General features: G+C 34.8%; 1 pseudogene; it reads right to left on the bottom strand.

The window, feature by feature from the left end:
• Positions 1-499: 499 nt before the first annotated feature.
• Positions 500-12,213, bottom strand: LOC149151249 (auxin transporter-like protein 4; annotated as a pseudogene).
• Between the last annotated feature and the right edge of the window lie 10,882 nt (positions 12,214-23,095).

Genomic DNA, 23,095 nt, shown 5'->3' with positions numbered 1-23,095 from the left:
ATAATTGGGGAGAACAATAGAGGGAAAATAAGAATAACAAGCCCTACATAGCAGTGGCAATAAGCTTAAGTAGTTTGTCAGTCTCCATTAACAAGATAAATGGAGTATTATTGTTGTTGTCTCCATTCCTTTGAATCCAAAGCCACAACCCAGTACAGTACAGTAGACAAAAGTAACCCTAAGGCTAAGGCAGACACATAGAGGCATAAATTACAATTACAATGCAGTTCCCTTAATAAAATTGTTTGTTTCCTGTAAATAATTGTACGCATGTAAGCTTTCAGGCAGTTTCAGGTATGGTATATGTGAAAAGTATGACTTTTGTGAGCCTCCCTCAGGCTTGACAACTCCATCCTCCATTGTTACTCATTGCCTTGTATGTCAGAGAATAAACCCCATGCTCAAAACATATTCTATATAATCTCATATTGTTCCCCTCTTAAATAAAGAGAATTTATATTGTTCCCCTCTTAAATTCAAAGATTTTCCATTCAAATTTTCAGGTTTTGTGAGGAGGAGGAAGATGTGATTTTGAAGCAGATGGTGCATGGGGAGGATATTGATAACACTTTGCAAAGAGACTATATGAGTCAACCTGACGCACGAAATTCGTCACGCTACCCTACCATCAACAACCAAATCACCACAAATATGGTCACTAGATAAACCGTTGTCCAGAAAGGTGGTTAGGGTGGTTTTTCCACAGCATTCTGAAAATCAGCCATCAAGATCCAAAAAAAATTATTAGTATAAAACCTTCGCAAGGTACAATCAATAATTTATTGAGTTATGTTAATCTGAAAATAAAGGAAGGATAGTAAGTGAGTAAGATGTCTACTTTAAAACATTTTTATTATAGATTTTGAGAATATTCTAAAATTTGATAGATAATTGATCTAATTAAGCAAAGTCTTTCAGTAGATAGTGAGTGAGTAAGATGTCTACTTTAAAACATTTTTATTATAGATTTTGAGAATATTCTAAAATTTGATAGATAATTGATCTAATTAAGAAAATTCGAAATCACATAAGGGATGACATGTTTTGAACCAACAAGTGTGGTCAAGTGCCAACAAGTGTGGCCAAGTGTGGTGTGTGGTCAAGTGCCAACAAGTGTGGTCAAGTGTGGTTCATCATCAGTACTAGATGATGATGAACCACACTTGTTGGTTCAAAGAGCATTAGCCAAAAATTTCTTTTATGTGATTATTACCGAAATACTTTGTAAGATGTCTACTTTAAAACATTTTTATTTTAGATTTTGAGAATATTCTAAAATTTGATAGATAATTGATCTCATTAAGCAAAGTTTTCTATAAATCACATAAGAGAAATTTGTCGGATGATGCGTTTTGAACCAACAAGTGTGGTCAAGTGCCAACAAGTGTGGTCAAGTGTGGTTCATCAATTTAGGATGGGTGAGATTTTATATAAACACTATTATAAATCCATGTTAATCTTAAATTTCTGATTGGTTGATTTTAAATTTCAGATTGAACCAACAAGTGTGACAATTGTGGTCAATTGTGGTTCATCAATTTAGGATGAGTGAGATTTTATATAAACACTATTCTAAATCCATGTTAATCTTAAATTTCAGATTGGTTAATCTTAAATTTTAGATTTACTTCACAAGTGTGGTCAATGCCGACAAGTGTGTTCAAGTGTGGTTCATCAATTTAGGATGGGTGAGATTTTATATAAACACTATTCTAAATCCACGTTAATCTTAAATTTCAGATTGGTTAATCTTAAATTTCAGATTTATTTCAAATTGAACCAACAAGTGTGAGATTTTATATAAACACTATTATAAATCCATGTTAATCTTAAATTTTCGATTGATTTCAAATTGAATCAACAAGTGTGAGATTTTATATAAATACTATTATAAATCCATGTTAATCTTAAATTTTCGATTAGTTAATCTTGAACCAAGTGTGGTCAATGCCGACAAGTGTGGTCAAGTGTGGTTTATCATTTTAGGATCGGTGAGATTTTATATAAACAATATTATAAATCCATGTTAATCTTAAATTTCCTATTGGTTAATCTTAAATTTCAGATTGAACCAACAAGTGTGGTCAAGTGCCGACAAGTGTGGTACGTGTGGTTCATCAATTTAGGATGGGTGAGATTTTATATACACACTATTATAAATCCATGTTAATCTTAATTTTCTGATTGGTTAATCTTAAATTTCATATTTATTTCAGATTGAACAACAAGTGTGGTCAAGTGGCGAAAAGTGTGGTTCATTAATTTAGGATGGGTGAGATTTTATATAAACACTATTATAAATCCATGTTAATCTTAAATTTCCTATTGGTTACTTTTAAATTTCAGATTTATTAAGTTGTACAGCTAGGCTAAATAAAAAAGGATATAACACTTAAATTAGTATAAATGCAAGTTGATTCTAAATTACAAATTTGTTATTTAAATAAAAATACCTAATTTACAGTCCAATTTTATGATGGCTAAAATTTTATATTCACCTCCAATTTAGGATGGGTGAGATTTTATATAAACACTATTATAAATCCATGTTAATCTTAAATTTCAGATTGGTAGGATATAACACTTAAATTAGTATAAATGCAAATTGATTCTAAATTCCAAAATTCCAAATTTGTTATTTAAATAAAAAAAATGTTTGAATTTTTTATTATTTAGATTGATTTTAAGTGATATATTAATTATTTATTTAAAAAAAAAAAATTGTTCGAAATTTTTATTATTGAGATTGATTTTAAGTGATATATTAATTATTTTAATTGAAAGGCAAGTTTTTTTCTAATTTGGAATGCAAACCACTTTCTAATTTAAATGATATATTAATTAATTATTTAAAAAAATGTTTGAATTTTTTATTATTTAGATTGATTTTAAGTGATATATTAATTATTTTAATTGAATGGAAAGTCTTTTTCTAATTTGGAAAGCAAACCACTTTCTAATTTAAGTGATATATTAATTAATTATTTAAAAAAAAAAAATGTTTTAATTTTTTATTGTTTAGATTGATTTTAAGTGATATATTAATGGCATGTCCTCTCAATTGGGTGGATTCGATCCCGAGACCTGTCGATTCACTTGGTGAGCTAGGGTTGGAGTTGAAGACAGGGTTTTGGATTCAGGGTACCATGGCAGGGAGTGCAGGGGGGAGTGTTGCTCCTTCCTATAGCCAAGCAGTCACAGGAGGAAGTCAGGACGTGAGAAAGAATCATTTCAAAAAACCATTGGACAAGATCTCATAACCCAAAATTCAGGGGACATCTGGAAGAAGTAGAGATCAGGATCAGGAAGGGAATCAACAGGAAACGAGAAAAGAAAAGGAGAATGGAGGCAGTAGTGAAAAAATGACTTCTAGAAAGACTACTGGAGTTTGCAAACCCAAGTCAGGCATTATTCCTAGGGTCGTATTTAGCAACCCAGTGATACAAGCTCATAGAGAGCATATGACAGAGCATGCAATCATATGTAAGTTCATGGGGTTATGGCCAACAGAGAGGGTGTTACATGTTTGGATAAGGAGCCATTGGAAACCAAAGGGAGAAATACATTTACATCTGGGTTCTAAGGGCTTTTTCACAGTAGTGTTCGCAAGCCTAGAAGACAAAGACAAAATGTTTGAAGGGTGGCCCTATTTCTATGATGCGGCAGGACTGTACATGCGGCCATGGATGATGAACTTTGTCCCAGAACATGAAACATTCACATCAATACCGGTTTCAATCAGACTATATTCCCTTCCTTTGGATTATTGGCTGCTAGAATCTTTGAAAACCATAGGCAACAAGCTAGGACATTTTCTAAAGATCTCAGAGGAAACTCTGAAAGGAAGATATACCTCCTTTAACCGAATATTTATGGAAACGGATCTATCTGGAGCCCTGCTGGAAGCGATCATTTTAGAAGTATATGATGAAGAATGGGTGCAGACAGTGGACTATGAGCACATACCATTTAGATACCGCAAATGCCATGAACATGGGCATCTATATCGGGATTGCCCCACAATCAACAAGGAAGATAACCAAAAAACCACTATGGAGAGAGATCGCAAGGGTTTCACCAAAGTTGGGAGCAAAGGAAAAGGGGGAAAGCATCCACTCAAGAAGGCAAATGACGACAGACACACGCGACAAAACAGCTTCAAGATCCTGGAGGAAGAAGAGGGGAACAAGGAGACAATCCAGGACATGGACAATGTAACAAAGGAACAGGATAGGGTAGATGACATGGAGGATATCACAATATACAACCAGCAAAAGGATGCTCTACTAAGCCTGATGGAGATCAGTAGGGACCAGGAGATGACTCCAAGTGAAGCAAGAACATAGGACCATGAGTTACAAGAGATTCTGGATAAGGAAAATCTAGATCTAGGGGAATTTCTAGAAAAAGTAAAAATGTAGGGGTAGACTCCCTACCAAAAGAGGACTACGATAGAGTACAACAACTCTTTCTCTGGAGGTCACAAGCGAAGGGAGCTGGAGTCAAAAGAAATCATGACAGCCAAGAGCCAAGTGGGGTCAAGATGATGGAGAATACTTAGGCACATTCTCCAAAGAACTCAAGTAGGAAAAGAGGAAGAAAGAGGCAGAATGAACTACTGAACAAATGTGGTAAACTGTTGATCAACTCAGGTAAGATGAAAGATCTTGTTATTCCTTTACTAACCTTTATTAATGAAGTTCACAACCTAGAATATTAGAGGAATAGGAAATAGGAGGAAACAAAGAAATCTTAGTAACAGAATGAAAGAAGAAAAACCAGACATGGTTTTTATTCAGGAGACAAAATGTTCGATGGAAAAGATAAGAGATATTCATAATAAGTGGTTATTTAAATATGAGTATTTAGAGGTTAAGGAAAATCACTCGGTGGGGGGGGCGGGGGGGATTCTCATTTTATGGGACCCACAGAAATTGGGAATTCTAGATGTTGAAGCATCCAAGAACTGTCTCTCCTTGATATGCCAACCTGTAGGGGACAAGGAGATATACATGATTACAAATGTTTATGGACCTCAAAAGCAAGCAGACAAGCTCAAGCTTCTCACTTCCCTAGAGGAACTAAGAGCGAGACATCCCATTTTGCCTTGGATTGTTGCAGGAGATTTCAATATGATAAAATCTCTTTCGGAAAAAAACGAGGCACTAGACAACTAGGTAGAGACTCCATGGCCTTCCATAAATTCATTATGAACATGAGGTTGGTGGACACGGAAACAATTAATGGAACCTTCACTTGGAACAACAAAAGGGAAGGGGCCCATCAAGTTGCTTCCAAAATTGATAGGTTCATGATTTCAGAGGACCTCTTTCTCTTAGGACCTGCCATGACAACCTCCATTCTACCCTTTGGAGGATTAGATCATTGGCCTGTACAGCTGGAAGCCACCTTTATGGGCACTCCAAGAAACAGACCTTTTAGGTTTGAAAATGCCTGGCTCTCACATCCTAATTTCACTAATAACGTTGAGAAATGGTGGAGAGAGGAGTTGAATATTCAGGGCTCAAAAATGTACATGCTACAGTAGAAACTTAAACATATCAAACCCCGTCTTAAAGCTTGAAGAAAAAATGAATTTGGAGATATCTTCAAAGCCAAAAGAGAAACTGAACTGAAGCTCCAGGATATCAATCAGATCAACATCTTAGATGGCATCACCGAAGAGCAACAAAAATTCACTGATTCTCTGTAGGAAGAATGGGAGAATCGATGCTTACAAGAAGAAATTTTCTGGAGGCAGAAATCAAGAATATAATGGATTAAAGAGGGAGAAAGAAACACAAAATTCTTCCACAAAACCACTATGGCTCATAGGGTACACAACATAATCACAAAGATCAAAGATTCTCAAGGCGTTGAGCTTGTTTCTCACAGTGATATGGAATCAGTCCTTCTTTAGAACTTCTGCAACATTGCAAAGGAACCTCTGGAGAATAGATCTAGGTTCATTGACCATTTCACTCAGTATATCCCTCAGCTGGTTACCAGAGGGGACAACCACAATCTCAACAAGCCAGTTTCGGAAGAGGAGGTCAGTGAAGTGATTAATGAAATGCAGAGTGGAAAAGCACCCGGCTCGGATAGATTCAATGTAGACTTCTTCAAGGCCTGTTGGGAAACTGTCAAACATGAAATCCTCGAGGTTGTGGAAGACTCAAGAAGATCCAAAAAGGTTATAAAGGCTCTAAATGCATCCTTCATAGCGCTGATTCCAAAGCATGAAAAGGCCATGACTCCAGACGGTTTTCAGCTCATAGCCTTATGTAATGTGGTGTATAAAATTATCTCCAAAGTAATAGTCAATTGACTCAAACCACTTATACCCTCTCTCATATTGGAGGAGAAAATAGGCTATGTGGAGGGAAGACAAATCCTTAACAATATCATCCAAGCTCATGAGGTGGTACACTCTCTCAAAACCAACAAACAAGCTGGCATGATCATTCAGTTGGACCTCGTGAAAGCCTATGACAAATTGAGTTGGGCTTACATAAGAGCAATTCTGAAAGACTATGGTTCTGATCAGAATTGGATAAGATGGGTCATGGCAGTAGTTACCTCAACCAATTTCTCCATACTACTTAATGGAGCTACATCAAGGACCTTCACCCCTTCCAAAGGGCTCAGACAAGGAGATCCGCTTTCACCATTCCTCTTCGTCCTCATGATGGAAGGGCTAGGTAGAGTGATTAAAATGGAAAATGTTGAAGGAAGAATTCAGGGTATCAAACTCACTACGGATGGAGAGGAAAACACTCATCAACAATTTGTAGATGATACTATGTTGCAGGGCATACCTACAGTCAGGGAGGCCAGAGCAATCAAAAACATCTTAAATGACTTTGCTATGGCAGCAGGCACTGAGGTAAGCCTTAACAAGTCCAAAGTTATTTTTTCTTTAACACTAATATTGCTATTCAGAAAAATATTACCAGAATTCTTGGATTTCAAAGAGAACAGCTACCTTCCAAATATCTTAGCATTCCTCTTACTGACAAACCGCTAAGCAAGAAAGTGTGGGAACCGATTTTAAATAAAATTTAGGACAAGATCAGAATATGGACATGCAGATCACTAAACCTGGCAAGACGCCTTGTGTTCACACAGGCGGTCTTGCAAGCCATTCCCATTTTTATGTTTTCAACTCTCCCTGCTCCTCAAGGTATTATGTGGCAAATAAGAAGCATACAAAGGGACTTTCTGTGGGGCAGAGGGGAAGAGAAAAATAAGTGGGCTTTAGTAGCCTGGGACAAGCTTTGCAAGCCCAAGAACCATGGTGGATTGGGGTTTCATGATCCTGAGACCCTCAACAGAGTCTCGGGAGCCAAGCTTTGGTGGATATGGATTAAGGAATCGAATGCCCCCTGGGCTAAGACTTGGAAACAAAAATATGCCAAGCACTGGTAGGAGAAGGATCACATTAGAATGTTAGGGAAAATCAGGGGCTCCCATATTTGGAACCTTTTCTGGGATAATAAAAACATTGTTTAGCACCATTGTTTTTGGGAATTCGAGCAGGGGATCTCGCTCGATTTTGGGAGGATAACTGGCAACAGGAACCCATCCTTTATAGGGATGAATTCGTAGATCTCAAAAATGACACAGACAGTAAAGGTATGGTACTGGTAAAAGACTTCTGGGATCAGGGAAGGAATAATGGAAAATGGAGGGAGTGGAAGGATCTAGGATACAGTGATGAAAACCAGCTGAAAACCACGGAAGAAGCCCTCACCTAGGAGCTAGAGCGTAGAAGGATTCTTGTCTCTTCCTCCACGGATCAACTAAGATGGGGAAAGATCTCTGAATGAAACTTTAACCTCAAGGAGGCGAAATAGGAAGTCATAGGATTTAAATTTGTGAATCCTGATCAAATCTGGATGAAACTTTGGCAAAGTCCGCATTGGATGAAAATAAAGCTATTCATCTAGCTAGTGCATCAAAGGAAGATCTTAACTTGGGAGAATCTCCTCAAGAAAGGCTTCATTGGTCCTTCCAGGTGTTACCTTTGTGGCACTCATGAGGAGATGATTGAACACCTTCTCAACCTTTGTCCTTTCACTTCAAAGGTGTGGGACTAGGTGGCTGCTATTTTTAGACAAACTAATAGGGATAGTCTCAGCATATCCAACACTCTAAAGAACTGGAGGAAGAACTTCTTAGGGAATGAGATAGTTAATAAAGCCTTGATTCTGGTTCCAGGTTTTGTCATCTGGCATGTGTGGAAAGAATGCAACAGTCGAATCTTCAAAAACAAAATACGCAGGCCCCAATACATAATTAAGCAAATTCTAAGGCAGCTCAAAGACACAGTAAGAATCTTGTTGAGGACCCTTCCTAAAGATCCTCCCTTACCCCATGAGGAGAGAATTTTACTTCACTTAGGTCTCCAGTCTGTCAATACACTGGGAATAATGAAGGTAGTGAGCCTTATAAACAAGTGTGCTACCATCTGGAAGCCTCCTCCTTTTGGTTTCTTAAAGGATAATAATGATGGAGCAGCTAAGGGCAACCTAGGATTAGCAGGCTTTGGGGGTGCCATAAGAGACGATCAGGGACAAATATATATAATCTTCCATGGCCACTTGGGGAAGGTCACAAACAACATGGTTGAGCTTATGGCATTAGAACAATGCTTGGAAATCTTGATGAATTCAAGTTCACACAATGTTATAATTGAAGCAGATTCGGAATTAATTATTAGAGTGGCTAAGAAGACTAGCAATGGAACCTCTCCAGATAAAGTGTCGAAGCACTGGAAGCTCTTGCAGGTTTTTTATTGCATCTATTCTCACCTGTGAACCCTTAAAACAGTCAGATTTTCTCATGTGAAAAGGAAGGCTAATATGTTAGCAGATCATTTGGCGAATTAAGGAGTCACAAACAGGGACAGGGATTCTAGGTATGCTTGGGATTTACTTCCCCCAGGTAAATTACGGGAGGACTGTCTATGTCATGCTACCCAGGATATGGAACTATGGACTAACAGGTTGGATCATAGGAACCCTGAAGACCAGTGGGAGGTTGGAGGACTCCACACAGTCTAACCCGCCATGGTTCGGCTATTTTCAAAGGTCCGGATTCCCTTTGATTGAATGATGAAAGGTTTGACTCAGATAGCTCCACAGGGTAGGGTAGCCCACGTCATTTGGCTTAGGTGGTGGTTGACAGAGAATCCAGGTGAACGGGATTGGCTCAAGTACTTCCCGCTGGAAGGAATTAAGCTTCAAAATGTGGCAAATGGACATGTTTGTTTTTCCGTGAGTCAACCAGTCCAATACCACAAGCGGTATATCAGGCGAGGTCTATACGGCTTCTAGTTTTTTTGTGTTTGGCTTCGATTCCACTCTTTGAGTGACACATTGTGGAATAAGGAGAGAGAAAACCGCCCTCATCGGATGGTTAACTCTCGCGTTTCTCGTCCTTCCGATATCCACGATGACCATTGGATTTAATCAGTGGATCAATGGTGGCGATTGTTTGTGTGTTTTGGTCAGACCCGAAAAATGTTTAGAGTGTTTTGCTTTAACTTCCTCGGGTGCATTTGTCTGTTTTTCAGTTTTCAATTTGACTTGTGGTGGGACCTCTTGTGGATCCATGGCGAGTTATGGACTTTCTAGGCTCCTTGTGCTTTGTTTAGCGGTTCTCCCTGGTTTTTTGGTTCAGGTTCTCTTAGTTTCGGGTGATTGGTTTGTTTTGGCCTGCCCGGTTCTTTTGGTGGGACCTCTTGTGGATCCATGGCGAGTTATGGACTTTTAGGCTCCTTGTGCTTTGTTTAGCAGTTCTCCCTGGTTTTTTGGTTCAAGTTCTCTTAGTTTTGGGTGATTGGTTTGGTTTGGCCTACCCAACTAACTATTGAACTCTCACAGAGCGGGTGTGGCTCCTTGTAAATTATGTATATTTGACTAAATTTAATAGAAGGTCCTACTCTTATTTGATAAAAAAAAACTGATATATTAATTATTTTAATTGAATGGAAAGTGTTTTTCTAATTTGGAAAGGAACCACTTTCTATATTAATTATTTTAGTTGAATGGAAAGTCATTTTTTAATTTGGAAGACAAACCACTTTCTAATTTAAGTGATATATTAATTAATTATTTAAAAAAAATAGTGATATATTAATTATTTTAATTGAATGGAAAGTCTTTTTCTAATTTGGGAGGCAAACCACTTTCTATATTAATTATTTTAATTGAATGGAAAGTCTTTTTCTAATTTGGAAGGCAAACCACTTTCTATATTAATTATTTGGAAGGCAAACCACTTTTATGTGATATAGTAATTAATTATTTAAAAAACAATGTTTGAATTTTTGTTATTCAGATTGATTTTAAGTGATATATTAATTATTTTAATTGAATGGAAAGTATTTTTCTAATTTGGAAGGAAAACCACTTTCTATATTAATTATTTTAATTGAATGGAAAGTCTTTTTCTAATTTGAAAGGCAAACCACTTTCTAATTAAAATAAATAAATAAATAAATAAAGGGAAAGAAAAGAAAAGAAAAGAAGAAGAAGAAGTTTGAATTTTTTATTATTGAGATTGATTTTAAGTGATATATTACTTATTTTAATTGAATGGAAAGTCTTTTTCTAATTTGGAAGACAAACCACTTTCTATATTAATTATTTTAATTGAATGGAAAGTCTTTTTCTAATTTGAAAGGCAAACCACTTTCTAAATTATTTTAATTGAATGGAAAGTCTTTTCCACTTTCTATATTAATTATTTTAATTGAATGGAAAGTCTTTTTCTAATTTGGAAGACAAACCACTTTCTATATTAATTATTTTAATTGAATGGGAAGTCTTTTTCTAATTTGAAAGGCAAACCACTTTCTAAATTATTTTAATTGAATGAAAAGTCTTTTCCACTTTCTATATTAATTATTTTAATTGAATGAAAAGTCTTTTTCTAATTTGAAAGGCAAACCACTTTCTAATTTAATACTAAGAAAATATTACAAAATTATGTTATATTATATAAACATTTTGAATCAACAAAATTACATTAAAGTTAAAATTAAAATAATATTTAATAATAATAATAATTATTATTATTATTAATTAAATCAACTTAATTTTATTTTGTATCAAGATTTATCAAGCACCCACAAAAATTAAATTAAGAAAATTTCTAAGTTGCTAACATTTCTTCAAAATTTCTTATCAAAAAATAAGTTCATATAAAAGATTCCAAGCTCTCTCAAGGCTAGATAAATAAAAAAAATAAGTTTGAAAAAAAGAATCCCTCTCATGACTACATAAATCCAGAGTCAAACTGCATCTAAGATGGTCATATATAAATTCAAAACTTATAAAAAAAATTAAATTATCAATATATAGATATCATTAAATGTTTCACTTTAAAGAAATTATTACTGAGTATATAAAATGTGTAAATATTCGTACCTTTCTAGCCAAAGTTGTCCTGTAAGTTAAAATGTGAGCCATGGAAGGTATAATGTAGACTATAAAGCTGAGTAGGAGAGCGCCTCCTGCAGAGTTGATAGTCCTGAAGAAGGGGAAAATGATTGCAAGAAACCATATGGGAATCACCACAGGCAGCCTCGCCAGTGCACGCTTCACAATGCTCTTTGTATCGTGCATTCCGATAACCTTTTCCCACACAAAGTATAAGGGGGTGCATGCGAACCCGAAGGTAATGAACTGCAACCATTTCAAATTTCGAAACTCTCATTTATGCTTTGGACACTACAACAACAAAAAAATTATAATGGAAATTGTTGTTTCAGACCTTGTGAATGAGCATTAGAACGACTGCCAGGTCGCGAAAGCCCGACTTGGGAAGCAAGGAAAGGGCATTTGCGTGATCCAAAAGTGTGTCTCCGGAAGCCCAGTAAACTGATATTGCAAAGGGGTAGAGTTAGAGTAAAGACATACAAAGTTGCCAGCATGTAAATTGCCTTAAATTTTTTAGGTTTCCACATGGCATGCATTATTTCCCTGTTACCAAAATTGAAGGTCTGTTAAAAGTGGCAGACTTTTAATTTTCAGTAGAAACCCATGAAAGCGAAGAAAAAAATTGATTGGGAACGTACACTGTCACGACGTGACCCCCAAAACTGTAGAGTATATTGGTGGCCCCAGTGAAATAGAGGACCAGCTTTGTTGGTGCGGAATACTTTACATTGTCTACCTGCACAGTATGTATCAGGAAAAATACCATTGTTTAATCACCACACTGATCTTCATAGAGTGGTTCTGCACTGAGAGCCGGAGTTGGATCTCTGTTGATAATCTGGCGAGCAGTAACAAACATTGAAAATTCATTTTCATGGCCTGAAAGATGTAATCAAATTCTACCTTACATTCTTTGACCCGCTTAGAGAGTCTCCCAGGTCGAAAATTGACACAGTTGAGACGTCGTTGTCATTGTGATGGGCCGTAGCGATGGAGTATGTGATTGGCGTGTGCAAGGAAATAATGCAATAGCTGCAACCAATTTAGATTTGATTCAAACACATAGAAATGAACGGGGAGAATGAACAATAATAATGAAGTGAGGGTAGTTAGGACGCAATTGAAAAGGAGTCAGTTAAGAGATCAATGGAGAGTAAGGAGTTCGTTATGAGATCAACGGAGGGTAAGGAGGAGTGAGTTATGAGATCAACGGAGGGCAACATTTTAATCATTTAACACTTAATCTAATGGTCTATAACAATGATGGCGAAGGTCAGGAAAAAGTTCATTTCAAATGGAAACGCCTAAGGAAAAAGCTCATTTCAAATGGAAACGCCTTACGCCGTAATTAATGGGATAAAATTTTAAGTATTAATAATTTATTTTTATTTTTATTTTTGATATTAATGTTAAAGCTAAATAATAGAAGTATTTATTATTGGTTATAAATTAGAAATCAATAGAATTATATTAATAATGTAATTATTAATGATAAAATAGAAACTAATATACAAATTATAAAAGGAAGACTCAAACATAGTTATAATAAAATAATTATTTATTAAACTCTCAAGGTCAACAAAAAAATAAATAAAAGGAAGCTGGAAAAGAAAAGAAAGAAAAGATCGAATGAAGAAAGTAGAATAGAAGAGAGAGAAATGAACATAAAACACAAAATATGAAAATAGAAAAAAAAGAACAATCAATAGGAGAGGGCAAGAATTCAACTCCTGCTTAATTTCCAACCATCATCCCTGTTGAGATTGATAGAATTCTTCTCAATCTCAATGACTTCTCTTAGTTTCCTATGATGGAAATGATCAACCTTGGCGATGACCTGAGTATCCTCAGTGCAAACATGGTGCTTCAATTTCGTGAAATGTTCAACTAAGGTTGAGGAACGAGAGCGATTGTGCGTAATGTCCACTACATGTTCTTGGATTCTTTGGTTTATGGAGCGACCAGTTTCACCATTGTAAGGAATCCCACACGAGCACGGAATTGAGTATACCCCTTTCATGTCTTTAGGGTTAACTAGGTCTTTAACGGATCTTGGAGAATTTAATGGTATTAAGGGGTTTGAAAGTAGCAGTAATTTTATTCCTTTTAAGAACATGAGGAATCTTATCTTTGGTCCCTAGGGTGAAGGGAAGCAACACATTGGAAATATGATCATCAAAAGCAAGCTTAACATGAGATTCTTTACAAGCTCTTTGGAACGCTCTGAGGCCTTGATGTCTGTTGTAGCCATAATTTTCAAAAAATTTCCATGTGAGTTTTCTTGCAAAAAACTTGGTGAGAAATGAAACCATCATCCCTCTGAGAGAGGAGAATATCAAGGAAAGGAAGGCCCTCATTAACTTCAACTTCTATCGTGAATTGGATGGATTCAGATTGGGAATTAAGATGGTTGAGAAACAAATCCAATTTCTGATGACCATGGTGCCAAATGACACAGGTGTCATCAACAAATCTATTCCATTTCTTAGGGTGGAACGGAGTAGAGGCCAAAGCTTTGGTCTCAAAATCTTCCATGAATAAGTTGGCCACTATGGGGGAAAGGGGAGAACCAATCGCAACCCCAAGTTTGTTCAAAGAACTCACCTTGGAAGATGAAAAAGTGGAGGTAAGGCACAAACGTACCAATTTGCTGTGTCAATGTCAGTTATCTCATCAATGACTTCGATGGCCTCTTCAATAGGGATTTTCGTATAAAGGGATACAACATTGAAGCTTACTAACAAATCACTTGGGTCAAGCCTAATATATTTCACCTCATTGATAAAGGTGGTAGAGTCTTTGACAAATGACTTAGTTCGACCACCAAGGGGTTTGAGCTTTCGAGCTAGGAATTTAGCAAGAAGATAAGAGGGCCCACCTATCGTGTTAACAACAGGTCTCAGGGGACCCCAGTTTTATGGACCTCCGGGAGGCCATAAATTCTGGGGGTAAGAGGATTGCTTTCAATCAGCTTTTTCATAATAGAATTAAGAGAAATATTAGATTTTATGGCTTGCGTGATTTCTTTAGAAACTAAAACAAGTTTGAATTTGATTAGATCCAAAATTTGCAGGGTCAGGAAGGATCTCGATTTTTTATCTCGTGGGTTATTTTCACTTCACTTGGATTTGGAGAACAACATTTTGAGCGTTCTTTATGGAGTGACTGATGGTGGTTTTATTGCGAAAGCCCTACGTCTGGAGGAGATCGCTAAAAAGAAACAATCTACAAAGTTTAATAAGATGCAAGATGTTGATTCTCGTTTCATCGGTGGCGTGTCCTCTTCATCTCCAGCAATGAGTCAAGACCAGATCCTTTCTCTTAATTCCGAGATTCGTAGCCAAGATTGTGAGGTTGTCTCATCAAGAAAAACAATTGATCTCCATTAACGATGATATACTCGTAGATCTTGAGGTCATTTCTCTGCATGAAGACCTCCCTTCTCCTCTTACCTCATCGACCTGGTTTTCTCTCTCGTTGGCCTATTTGCCTCTCTCCATTCTTGTTTTCCATTCCCCTCCGTCAAGGATAGAGCCCCCTCTAATCCTCAACGGTTCTCTTGTTCTGGTTACTGAGTTTTCCCTCTCATTCTTCAACCCTCCATGTATTTTCTTTGACCAATCTGGTTCCTGTCAGTCGGTCAATCCCCCTCCATCGCAGGTTGAACCCCTTCCTATTCAGATCGACGATTGTGCTCTCGCTTTAATTTCTGATTCCACCTACACGTCCTTCATCCCTCCCAACCTTTCCTCTAACTATTCCCAATTTCCCTCAGTGTGCCAATCCTAGCCCAATCCTCCCTCCCTCTCTGTCATTGCCCTCAATTTGGCTCCCTCAAGAGTTTCTTCTGCATCCCTTATTAATCATTTCCATTACATCAATTTGGAAAATTCTAACACCTTTAATTTTTGTAATATAAACAGTAACTAATTTTATTTCATATAATAACAAATATAATAATAACAATTGTAATAATTTTTATAATAACAATAATAATTCTTCCAACTCTATTTCTAATACAAATTCTAATAATAACAATATTATTTTTAGTTCTTCTAATAACAAAAATACAAATAATAACCTTAATAACTCTAATTTATCCAAAATAATTCCTAATAAAAAGAAATGTAATATTATTTCTCATAATAATAATAATAATTCCTTATTTCTTTTTAAAAATGTGATTAATATTTCGAGTATTGATTTAGATCATTTTGTTCTTCATCTCTTAAATAAAGGGCTTAAATTTGCCTTGGCCCCTAGAAAAATTCTAATCGATGACATTATTTGTAACATTGAATTTGGAATTCGTGACCTTCTCGATAATGTCAAGGAGTTTATTCCGCAAGAGTGCGCTATTGTGCTTAGGAATGTTAAGACTCCTAAAAGCAACATTAACAAAAATGAGTTTCTTTCCCTTAAAGACTTAAGGGATAACCCCAACATTGTCATCCTGATAACTGATAAAGGATGGGTCATTGTTATCCTTGATAAGGCTGACTATGTTAACAAAATGATCAACCATCTTCATAATAGTGGTAGTTACATTAAGCTTAAAAATAATCCCCTTAAAAGAGTTTCCAAAGAAATCGTGAAAGCCATAAAATCTAATATTTCTCTTAATTCTATTAGCAAAAAGTTGATTGAAAGCAATCCTTACCTCCATAATTTATGGCCTCCTGAAGGTCCATAAAACTGGGATCTCCTTGAGAACTATTGTTAACACAATAGGTGGGCCCTTTTATCTTCTTGCTAAATTTCTGGTTCAAAAGCTCAAACCTCTTCTTGGTCGCACTGAGTCATTTGTCAAAGGCTCTACCTCCTTTATCAATGAGGTGAAATATATTAGGCTTGACCCAGGTGATTTGTTAGTAAGGTTCGATGTCGTATCCATTAATACAAAAATCCCTATTCAAGAGGCCATTGAAGTTATTGATCAGATAGCTAGCAATGACACGACCAAATTGGTAGTCTATGCCTTACCTCCACTTTTTTCATCTTCTAAGGTGAGTTCTTTGAACAAACTTGTGGGGTTGCGGCAAGTTCTCCCCTTTCCCCCATAGTGGCCAACTTATTCATGGAAAATTTTGAGACCAAAGCTTTGGCCTCTGCTCCATTCGGCCCTAATAAATGGAAGAGGTTTGTTGACAACACCCGTGTCATTTGGCGCCATGGTCATGAGAAATTGGATTTGTTTCTCAACCATCTTAATTCCCAATCTGAATCCATCCAATTAATGATGGAAGTTGAGGTTAATGGGTGCCTTATGTTCTTTGATATTCTCCTCTCCCGAAGGGATGATTGTTCCATTTCTCACCAAATTTTTCACCAGAAACCTCACACATAGAGTTTTTGAAAATAATGGCTACATCAGACATCAAGGCCTCAAAGCGTTCCAAAGAGCCTGTAAAGAATCTCGTGTTAAGCCTGCTCGTGATGATCATATTTCCAATGTGTCGCTTCCCTTCATCCAAGGGACCAAAGATAAGATTCTTCATGGTCTTAAAAGGAATAAAATTGCTACTACTTTTAAACCCCTTCATACCATTATAAATTCTCTTAGATCCGTTAAAGACCTAGTTAACCTTAAAGGCATGAAAGGGGTATACTCAATTCCGTGCTCGTGTGGGATTCCTTACATTGGTGAGACTGGTCGCTCCATAAACCAAATAATCCAAGAACATGCGACGGACATTAGGCACAATTTTTCTCGTTCCTTAGCCTTAGTTGAACATGTTGCGAAATTGAAACACCATGTCTGCATTGAGGATAGTCAGGTCATCGCCATGGTTGATCATTTCCTTTTTTCTATTTTCATATTTTTTATTCTATGTTCATTTCTCTCTCTTATATTTTACTTTCTTCATTCGATCTTTTCTTTCTTTTCTTCTTTGTTTACTTTTCCAGCTTCCTTCTTTTTTTTTTCTTTTTGTTTTTTCTTTTTTATTTTTATTTTATTTTTTATCTTGAGAGTTTAATAAATAATTATTATATTATAACTATGTTTGAGTCTTCTTTTTATAATTTATATATAAGTTTCTATTTTATCATTAATAATTACATTATTAATATAATTCTATTGATTTCTAATTTATAACTAGTAATAATCACTTCTACTATTTAACATTAACATTAATATTAAAAAAAAAGATTAATAATTAAAATTTTATCCCATTAATTTAGTATTATATTATATTATATCATTATAAACACTAATTTGGTGCATAAGAATATTGAAATTGTATTTAAACAATTAATAAATAATTTAATATTATATCTCTTTAACTAATTTTTAACAACCTTTTCCTAAGGGCTAATTATGGGCAAGGATGTTTCTCTCTGCTGTTTAAATCTTTGTGAAGATGGATTTTTTCACCATTTGTCTCGAGGATGAACCACATTAGTTGGTTCGAAATGTCGACAAAATCTCTACAATGTGATTAATTTGAAAGACAAACTTTTATATATATATATATGCCATAGTTGACATTGTTTTATATACCATGTGCATAGTTGATATTGAAATATTTTATTTGTGAACCATATCCTCTACATTAAAATGTTATTTTGTTACTGATATATTTTTAAATAAATGTTCTTAAATATTTTATTTATGAGTCACATTGAATTTTTTTTTATTTATTGTAATCGATATTTTTGAAATCTCACATATAAATTTTATACCAAAAATTGAAGTAATTGATTTTTTTTCCAATTACTTCTTCTCTTTGGACATTGAAATATCTTACTATGGTGAGCATTAAAATAATTTAATTTCACTTTCTCTTAATAGACATATATATGAAATTTATATTGATATATATTAGTGCCCACCAAGGATGAGGTTTGAACCTCATGGAGGAGATGTTGAGGATGGAAGCCAATTTTGGGGGAATTAAAGTATACCAAGCCACATGCAAGCTAGATTGAGTTTAATAAAATCTTAATGATAACATCCCGCTCATGGATATATTGTTCTTCATTCCAATAGGCGAGTTGACCTAAACTTAGGTTCAAACTAGTCACCAAAAAAACATAGATATTCCAATAATTTATCTATGTTCTATACTGATTTTTTTTTAAATAATATAAAAAATTTACATTTTTCTCACACATGAAAATGAAAATATGTGGTTATTTTTACTTTTAACTTCTAAAGTTGATATAAAATTATGTTACTTAACATGGAAATCCAATTATTTTATTTATTACTGCCACATGTCATTTATACTAAGTTGTAATATCAACAATAAATAAAGTGAGTACGATGAGACTGGAATTATTAATCTTTTATTTAAATACTTTTAATTAAGACCAAACAAATCTGTTTATTCATTTTTGTTTTATATTATAGTTGAAATTAATTTTTATTTACAAGATATTTTATTTAAAAAATGACACTTGTTAATCCCCGATTAGGGTGAGAGCTAGGGTTGAATCTATGGTGTGCTTACCACCTCCATAGTTATAAGAACGAGGATAATAAATGTAGGGGATGGCCTCACATGCATTCGCAAGTGTAACGAGATGGTAATGTACATTGGCTCAATTACAGAGGGATCTTTGTGAGTCTTATGCCTTAAGCATGCGGTAAGTTGGCATGCATGTATTGTATTTGTTATTGTTTAGAGATAGTTATGGAACTTGTAGGGAGTCTAATTGTAGCAAAAAAGAATGAGATAGTGGAGGACGCCTAACCCTGTAGTGCAGGGACGGTCTAGGAATTACAGCAAGGTGTGGACACTTGTGGGTATGCTATGTTATTTCTTCCACTCCTTATTCATATAAATTGCATAGATTTTGGTGAAGTACTACTCGAATGGTTAATTGCATGGACTGAGAAATGGTATTCTATCTCTATGTCTACTTGGAATCAATGGGATTGACCTCTTTGGAGGTTTATTAGGGGAAAAACTCAACGTAGATGGGTATTTATGTATATTCATTTTCGTATTCGTGGTCACCACAATGTTCAGTTTGTGTATATACAAATTGCCCAGAGGCGGTTTCAAACCTTTTTTTGATGTTCTACCTCTCTGTTGTTGGGTTGAGTTTGTTCAGATTACATTATGGAAGATGGGGGTTTTATGCATTTTATATATGGTCTTGAGATTAAATATGTTTTGGTCATCTTATGGGTCAGTGGGTTGGTCTATATGGTTATTCTGAGGTCTATGGTTCTCTTTGTGCGACGTTCTCACCTTATTTGCTAGGTTGGGGCTATGGATAGTCTATTGGGATACCCTCTTTCAAATGGTTCAATGTTATCTCAGTTGGTGGTATGTCTTCTTGTTGATTCAATACATACTTGGCTAGGTCAGAGTTATCGATAGCCTATTGGGATACCCTCTTTCAGATGGTTAAATGTTATCGTAGTTTATAGTTTGTTTTCCTATTAATTCAATGCATACAAGGTCTAGACCAGTCTTGACCCTTCAGTCATCACCTTTAGAAGAACTAATTCAAGATATTGGTTGGCACAAAGGTTCTTGATCTACTTCTAGTGGTTGGACGCCAAAACAGGCTTATGGGTGTCTATAGAAGTTTTTCACAGTGACAAGCATGGAACAGATAGGTCTGAGACATTACAATAATGCCAATCCCAACTAGGGTCGAGGCCAAGGAAGTGGGGCAACCAAAGGAGGTTGGGGTGGCGGACAATGCCGAGTAGACAAAGGAAAGGGGCATGGTGGAGGGACCTGCTTAGGTTTGGAGGCTATAGCGAACCACAACACATCTTCTTTGAAATCTGTGGGCTTCAGATTGGAAGAATGGGACGAGATTATAGACTCCGAGTCAGAACCAAACACAACAAAGTTAGTGAGTGACTTGGGCAACATCGTAACAGATCCTGGATACACCAAAGGGAGAAGGACCTTATACTCTCATACATTGCTTCTATATTGGAGAATGAATACCTTGATGGCCAAGGCCATGGTAGCAACACCAGGTGGTCCCTCGCGGACACTTGAAGAGTTGGATTTGATTAGACGAGAAATACATCAATTGAAGTTTTGTATGATACAAGTGAATAGGAAAATTGCAAGAATTGAAACTCACATTCCATGTATTCTCCCATTAGTCCAGCAGGGATCCAACTCTCATTGAGTCATTAGATGATTAGAGTATTTTTATCTACAGTCAGCAGCCCTTGGACACTATTAGGATAGTGGTAGAAGCTAGCATGATATTTCAGTGTTTTTAGCTTTTCGACACTTGATGAGGGCATGTAAATTTTGGTCAAGATATGACTCCACTACATGGTCAATAGACCTGGTTTCCCTTGAGGCAGGTTAATACCATCTGGTTATTTTTTGAACTTGCATGTACAATTTTCCTTTTTAAAACAAATAGAAAAACCCAAAACCAACTTACAAATAAAAGACACTTGTTAAATTGAAAATTAAGCACTCAAAAAATTACACATCTTCCTTTTATTAAAATGTAAAATACACTTCTTTAAAATGTAAAATACACTTCTTTACACGATTAGTATATTTTAATAATAATAATTAAAAAAAATTAATAAAATGAAATTAATTCACATGAAAATGCCTCCTCTCATCGTTAAAAAGGTCTTTCACAAAATTTATACTTAATCTTGAATTTTTTTTTAGTATTTAATGAGTCGTTAATATCCACTTTTCCATGAACACTTTATGCAAAGGGAAAAAAGGTTCTAGAATACAAGTTTTTTTAATAATAAATATTAAATAAATATCAAATATTTTCCTCTTCCTAAGTAAAGGATATGAGGGATTATTTCTTCTATATAATTAACCATTATGGGAAGAACCGTTGATGTTGGATTTGTGATTTCAGTTCATCAAATATTGTTACTTTGGGTTATGGAAAAAATGTTTTGTTTTGAAGATGTAGAATTATTGTTGGAATTTGGATTTCTCTTTATGCGTTATGCATTTTTTTTTTAATGTTTTGGGTTTTTATACTTCTTTTCAAGAAAGATTCTGTTTAAAATTTTTCTCTTCAAAAGTGGAGTTCTGATAATAAATTAACCATTTACCAATAAATGTTTGATTAAAAAATTACCTTTCAATAATATAGTTATGTTAAAAAAATTCACATATTGATCACAAGAAAAAAACAAAATGACCATAACACACAAATGACTTCTTAAATCTTGAATCTTGGTTTAAAATTGTATGGAACACTCATAATAAAATATTAGGAACTTGAAATCAAATGTCCTTGACCTAGACATGCCATAGCATTTGTATCTATGAGATATGACTAAGGAGATCTTATTGGACATATAAGATGACCAACATAGTAATACTATTGAATGTTATCAATAAGAAATCAAAAGTATATTAATTAATATGATTTACATAATCAAATATATAATATTGGATTGGATTTAAACATAAAGTATACATTTTATCGTATATATTTTAGTATTGCGTTGGTTCATGAGATATACACTAATATTAACAAGATTGAATGCATAGTATCTTAACCTTGTAAAAATTAAAAGACTAAACTTATAATAAATGGACATGGTGGATCTCTTAATATTGCGTTATAGTATTATGTTATGATTTCCTCCTTCGATATTACATTCTCATAGAGCAAACACATATAAGTATTAAATGTGGTAAGAACATAATTTGATCAAATCTTTACATTTATTTATCACCAATATATATATATATATATATATATATATATATATATATATATAACTAACAAAACCATTGTGTATTAATGTAACACTGAATAAAATCATAACGAACTCACTCTAATAATGCTCCATATCATATCTAACTAGTTTATTTTTTAGCAAAAAAAGTTCATTGAAAATTGAAAAATAATTTGATGTAGAACTAAGAATTATGTAGTATTGACCAATATTCACTATAAATGAGCATTGTGTTTATAGACCCAGGTTCAAATCCCAATTTCTATGCTTTTAACCTGCATAGCTCCTAATTTGATAGAGCAAACTAGCAACATATGATACAGAGCATATACCTGTTTTTTCCAACTTCTTGTCACCATTGGTTGAGATTTGACATGATATTTCATTTTTTTCTTCCTTACCTTTGTCCAAACTTCATTTGATGTAAGTGGATTACTTGGTAGGCCTAGAGGATCTCGAGCTAGGGAATCTTCTTAATATAAAGACTTGGCTTGGTTAGGTTGATCTTCCCAACTTGTAGGTAGCCACTTACCATTGAATTCATATATATAACTAACATGAATGTAAATTCATCTTAATTTTGGATATATTATGCTCAAAGAATAATAAAATGTTTTTAGGTGAAAATATTTATGAGAAAGTTAAACATGAATAAAATGTTACATTTAAGTATTGAGGAGCTTTCGCAGTGCATTATATTAGATATCGTTTTTTGGGATTCAATTGCATTAAGTAAGTCATTCATCTATGACCATTTCCATGAGAGGTAATCGTAACTGACTAATTTCTCATGATTTTTGAATAGTCCACTTAGCACTCTCATTGCATCGGGTGATTCTCACAAGGGTGAAGAAGTGAGATCGAAACTAGTGAAATGAATCACATAACGTCAATCATCACTTCCGAGGCTTGCACCCAGTAACCAGAACTTCATCTCTTTATAAAAAATAAAAATTAATTGTATAAATATTTAAAATATCTATACAAA

This window comes from Pinus tabuliformis, chromosome 9, assembly GCF_031772625.1.
Source record: "Pinus tabuliformis cultivar Carrire ecotype Pingquan chromosome 9, CPIR1, whole genome shotgun sequence".
Taxonomy (NCBI): Eukaryota; Viridiplantae; Streptophyta; class Pinopsida; order Pinales; family Pinaceae; genus Pinus; species Pinus tabuliformis.
Note: the sequence above shows the minus strand (reverse complement) of the source record. Positions and strands in the feature narration are given on the sequence as shown.